The sequence below is a fragment of the Chrysochloris asiatica genome, unplaced genomic scaffold, assembly GCF_000296735.1.
Source record: "Chrysochloris asiatica unplaced genomic scaffold, ChrAsi1.0 scaffold00327, whole genome shotgun sequence".
NCBI lineage: Eukaryota > Metazoa > Chordata > Mammalia > Afrosoricida > Chrysochloridae > Chrysochloris > Chrysochloris asiatica.
In genome coordinates this window covers 1187912-1194360 of record NW_006408845.1, presented here as the reverse complement: position 1 = coordinate 1194360, position 6449 = coordinate 1187912, and positions in this window count along the sequence as shown.

The window sequence follows — 6449 nt, the reverse complement described above, 5'->3', positions numbered from 1 at the left end:
AAAGTTAATCACTCTCCTCCTTGCTATAAAATGTCTACCTTTACATTTCCAACCCTCACAATCAGTCCTGATAACAATTATTCACTATTGTATCATAAGAGACCTATCTGCATTGAAATATTCTTTTTGATGATGAATGTGATATTCCACTTGAATTTGTCATTCCCTGCATAGTAAACCATAAGATTGTCCAATTCAAAATGGCCAATTCCTGTCCATTTCAGTTCACTAATGCCTTAGATATCTTTATGTGTTCCATTTCATTTTTGATAACTTCCAATTTTCCTAGATTCATACATCATATAATCCATGTGCCAATTATTAATAGATGTTTTCAGTTGTTTCTTCTTCTTTTGAGTTGTACCCTTCAGCAAATGAAGGTCCTGAAAGCCTTGCTCTGTCTGTGTCATTAAGGTTGACTATTTTGAGGAGGCCACTTCATTGTACTTTGAGTGCATTCCAACCCAATGAGCTCATTTTCTACTACTATGTCAGACAATGGTTCAGTGCTTCCATAAGATTTTTTAGTGGGAGAAAGATGAGGCGTTCTGCTCCTGTAAAGATTTACAGCCTCGGAAACCCTGTACAGGGTAGTTATGGGTTGGCACTGACTCAATGGCACTTAACAACAACAACAGTCCCTCAGAAGTGGACTGCCTATTCCTTCTTCCTAATGTGTTCTTAGTAGAAGCTCCACCGAAACCTGGCCACCATGGGTAACCTTGCTGGTGTTTGAAACACCAATTGCATATCTTCCAGCATTGCAGCAACACACAAGCTACCACAGTACGACAAACTAACAGACAAGTGGGGCTTTCCCCAAGACACCAAATAATCTCCTTTTTTTTTTTTTTTTTTTTTTTGTTAAGGTACATTAATGAAAGACAAATGTATTACTAAGGGAACTTGTTTTCAGCCATCTGCTGATGGCACAGTTGTGTCTGAACACATTTTTTTTTTTTTTTTTTGAAACTTTTTGCTGTGAATTGAGTGGAGGCTTATACCACAGATCATCAGTTTTACATTCAACAAATCATACACTTGGTCTCATTACAATCCCTTTCATGTAACGAAAGTGATCGCATTACCCCCCTGTTATTCTTATTTCCATTCTAACCTCTATCCAATTTTTCAGAACTTTGTCTTTAGCTAAGAGTTGTCCTTTTGATTTTGAATGGTTGACCATTCCATGATGAGCATATCATACTGGTGTTGTTGTCCCCTCTAAAATACCTATCTACCACTTCACTGAAAATTGAGCCATGAGGGTGAGTTCCCCTCCAGACCTGAAGGGTGGCTGAGGACCAGAGTCTCAGTTTCCTCTGGTCTCTTTCTGACCAGTAAGCCCAGTCTTTTCTTAATTTTGATTTTATTCCACATTTTCTCCCAATCTATCAGGGACCTTTTAATGTGATTCCTTTTAGAGCAGTTGGTAGTGGTAGCTAGTTTTTCTGGTCTCAGAGTTATGGAGACTGATGTTCATGTGTGGAATAAACTTGTGTATTTATCAACTGGAACTTTAGTAGCAATTGTTTTTAACTTATTTACTTTTATAAAATCAGGGTCTGGGTGGGATAGGGGTAAATGGGATTTCAATAATGTTTGCACACTTTTTCTATAAACAGTACAAGTTAGCAGTAAAATGTAAAAAATGAAGTCAAACTCTTTATTACAAATGTACTCTAAGAACATAGGAAAAGATATAGCAATATGTAAAGTGGTATTTCAGGTGGTTTTATTATTCATCTATGACAATACTAATTGCAAGCAATTTTGAATAATGTATAATAGAAAAATAGGGAATAGGTTTTCTGCAGATATTACAATGAATGTATACAAATGTGATCTGTTATTTAAATTGTATAATAAAACCTCTCCCAGATCATAGTCAGAAAAACTCAGGTCTACCTGAAATTTACTGATTCACATGAAGCAAATTTACTAATCCAGTGCTGAATTGGCCAGCATCCATTGCTTGGGGCTAGTCATATAATCACATTTCCAGGGAAAGATTCTTTAGACATACCTAAGAACTATTCACTTGTACTCTAACTTCTGCTTGCCAAAAATGCCTGCCAGTATCAAATCCCTCAGTAACAAATTCGAAGTAAAAATATTTGAATAGAATAAAATAATGTAATGATACCGATGGCATACCTTATATGGTATGAAGGCAGTACTAACTGTATTTGGGGCCTAGGTGAGGAAGGAGAGGGACAGAGAAAGCCTCCACTTTCTGTAAGTGGTGAACTTCCAGGACCTTATGCAGAACTTGGGTTGTTGTTGTTAAGTGCCATCGAATTAGCTCTGACCCATAGTGACCCTGTGTAGGGTTTCCAAGGAGCAGGTGGTGAGCTTGAACCACCAACTTTGCAGTTCAAGCGGCTTTATAGTCTGGTACATTAACCCACAGCGCTACACCAGGACTCCAGAACTTGGGTAGTGGGTGCCTTTCTCAGGAGGACTTGGAGAACAGTTAACTTCTGGGTTCCAGTTTGCTGTGTGTCTAGGGAGAATGGGCTTTCTTGAAAAAAAATGATGAACCATTCTTTACTTACACAAAGAAGCACTGGTGGTGCAGTCCTTAAGGCACTTGGCTGCAAAGTGGAAGGTTAGAATCTACCAGTAATTCATGGGAGAAAGTCTGTTTCTGTAAAGATTATAGAATTAGAAACTTCACAGGGTAATTCTATTCTGTTCTGTAAGGTTCCCATGAATTGGATAGACTTGATGGTAGTGAGGTTACTAACATAAACTTCCTACCTACCAATTCTGGAGGCATGGCTAATCAATCCTGATGTGGCACTGTAGGTTAAGCACTGGACTGCTATCCACAAGGTCATTGGTTTAAACTTACCAGCTGCTCTTTGGAAACCCTATACAGGGTCACTATGAGTTGGAATTGACTTGATAGCACACAACATCAACAACAACTACCTATCTCCGGGCAAATGTTTACATATGGTTCTTACCAGAATTATGGAATTGAATGCGATATTAGAAATGACCTACAATATCTCCCTCAATTTACAGAAACATAAAAATGTTATATGATAGTTCCCAAAATCACATGACTAGTCCAATTAAAAAGAATAAGTTGCTTGTAAAATAATTCAATTAGAGCTGTATGTGTGACTGTCTCTAAAATACAAAGTTTTAATACAGAGGTAAGTTAGAATCCCCAGTCCAGTCCCACCAAGTTACTTAAGCTCTCTGAATTTATTTACTTATCTATAAAGGAAGGTATTTATCCATGGTTTGAAAAATATTGTGAATATATTTAAGGTGGTCCTCACTGTGGAAGGTGGTTTTTGATAAACATAGTTTTTTTGGTCCACTTTAAGATGTCATCTGCTAACTTTGTTATACCACCTTTATAGGTATCCTTTTCCAAAATAAGAGGCAGAATAGTTAACCCCCTTACCTGAGTCCATCTTATTCCTTATCCCAGCACAGGACAATTTAATTTCTGCTGGTGTGGAGTTAGTGGAGAAGTATCTTCTAGAGATACTCAGATAATTCTAAAATTTATTATACCTTTATCTCTTAGCACTTGAATCTGACTTTCCTAGTTGTCTTAATACTTAGATTCTGGGCTATCATTTGCTTTGAAATTTTAGAAACTCTTCTTAAACACACACAAAAAAGGCTCATAGAAACTCTGTATAGGGTTTCTGGTGTGGTGTTGTAGGATAAGCACTAGAACTCAAGGTCAATTTGAACTGCAAGGTCGGCAGTTCAAACTCACTAGCTGCTTCTCGGAAACCCTACACAGGGTTGCTATGGGTTGGAACTGACTCAATGGAACTTAAAAACAACGCCATAGAGTTTCTGGGAGTCCTTTTGTGGTGCTGTGGGATAAAGCACTGGACCTCACAGTCAGTTTGAACCACAAGGTTGGCAGTTCAAACTCATTAGCTGCTCCTTGGAAACTCCATGCAAGGTTGTTATGAATTGGAGCCAATTAGATGACGCTTAACAACAATAGGGTTTCTGATGAGAGGCTAGTGGGTATGAACCACTGACCTTGATGTTAGCAGTTCAGTGTTTAACACCCTTGATGTTAGCACCTTGGTGCATACCAAGACTTTGTATATATACATATATTTGTTGTTGTTAAATGCTGCCGAGTTGATTCTGACCCATAGCGACCCTGTATAGGGTTTCCAAGGTGAGCTTGAACCACTGACCTTGCAGTTCAAACGACTTTGCAGCCTGATGAATTAGCCCACAGCACCACACCAGGATTACATATATATATATATACATACATATATACATTGACAGAGAACTTTCAGAGATTAAAGCTGGATTCAGAAGAGGCCGTGGAACGAGGGATATCATTGCTTTGCTGATGTCCTATGGATCTTGGCTGAAAGCAGAGAATATCAGAAAGATGTTTACCTATGCTTTATTGACTACGCAAAGGCTTTTGATTGTGTGGATCATGACAAGCTATGGGCAACATTGTGAAGTATGAGCATTCTGGAACACTTAATTGTGCTCATGAGGAATCTGTACATGGATCAAGAGGCAGTTGTTTGAGCAGAACATGGGACACTGACTGGTTTAAAATTAAGAAAGGTGTGCAACAGGGTTGTATTCTTTCACCATACTTATTCAACGTGTATGCTGAGCAAATCATCTGAGAAGCTGGGTTCTATAAAGAAAAATGTGGCATCAGGATTGGAGGAAGACTCATTAACAACCTGCGATATGCAGATGATACAACCTTGCTTGCTGAAAGTGAAGAGGACTTAAAATACTTACTGATGAAGATCAAAGAGCACAGCCTTTGGTATGGATGGCATCTCAATGTAAAGAAAACAAAAATCCTCACCATTGGACCAATAAACAGCATTCTTATCAATGAAGGAAAGATTAAAGTTGTCAAGGACTTCATTCTTCTTGGATCAACTATCAACACTCATGGAAGCAGCAGTCAAGAAATTAAATGAAGTATTGCATTAGGCAAATCTGCTGCACAAGACCTGTTTAAAGTGTTGAAGAGTAAAGATGTCAGCTTGAGGACTAAGGTGCACCTGACCCAAGCCATAGTATTTTCAATAACCTCAAATGCATGTGAAAGCTGGACAGTGAATAAGGAAAACTGTAGAAGAATTGATGGTTTTGAGTCAGAGTGTTGGAGGAGAATGTTGAAAGTGCCATGGGCTGCCAAAAGAACCAACAGATCTGTGTTGGAAGAAGTGCAGCCAGAGTGCTCCTTGGAGGCCAGGATGGCCAAACTTCGTTTCTCATGCTTGAACATATTGTTAGGAGGGACCAGTCGCTGGAGAAAGATATCATGTTTGTTAAGGTGGAGGGTCAGAGAAATAGAGGAAGACCCCCAGCAAGATGGATTAGCAATATGTCAGCATCAATGGGCTCAAGCGTGGCAACAATAGTGAGGTTGGCCCAGGATTGGGCAGTGTTTCATTCTGTTGTGCATAGGGTCGCTATGAGTCAGTACCGACTCCATGGCACCTAACAATATATATATATAATTTGAAGTGTCGTTGAGTCGATTCCAACCCATAGCGACCCTGTATAGGCTTCCAAGGAGCAGCTAGTGAGCTTGAACCACCGAACTTGTGGTTCAAACAGCATTGCAGTCTGACTCATTAACCCACAGCACCACATCAGAACTCCTATGTATACATATGGTTGTTAATTGCCATAGAGTTGGTTCTGACTCATAGCGACCCTGTATAGGCTTTCCAAGGAGTGGCTATTGAATTTGAACTGCCGACCTTGCACTTCAAATTGACCTTTGAACTGGATCGCTAGGTTAGTTTGAACCACAAAGTGACCAGTTCAAACTCACCAGCCTTTCCTTGGAAACCCTGTATAAGGTCGCTGTGAGTCGAAACTGACTCAACGTCATGGCAGTTAACAACAACAATGCATTCTAAACAAAATGAAACCATTTCAACAGGTATTACTTTTCTAATTTTGTTTCCCCAAACCCTCCCTTCCAGCCCTTTATCCCTACTGGAGTATTTTGAAGGAAATTCTGACATATATCATCCTACCTGCCAATGACTCAGTATGTATTTCTATCAGATATGGACTTAAAAGAGTAAACATAATGTCATTATCATATCTAACAAAATTGATCAAAATTCTTTAATATCATCTTATATCAAATCTATTTTTAAGTCTTTCCAATTTAAAAGAAAAAAATCTTTTCATAGTTGACTTTTTCAAATCAGAAATCAAGGGAAAAAAATCCTCAAATTAGATTTGGTTGTTATATTATAAATTGATTTTGTATTTATCGTTCTAGAGTTTCCTTAGAAAATATTAGCATATATATATACATAATGGTATTACTCCTTTATTAGACCCAAGGTTTGCTGTTCAGAACTTTGCTGTGTTTCATGTTAATAGCTAAATCTTAGAGATCACTCTACATAAATAAGCATACTGAGTTGGAATTAGTTCTTTTC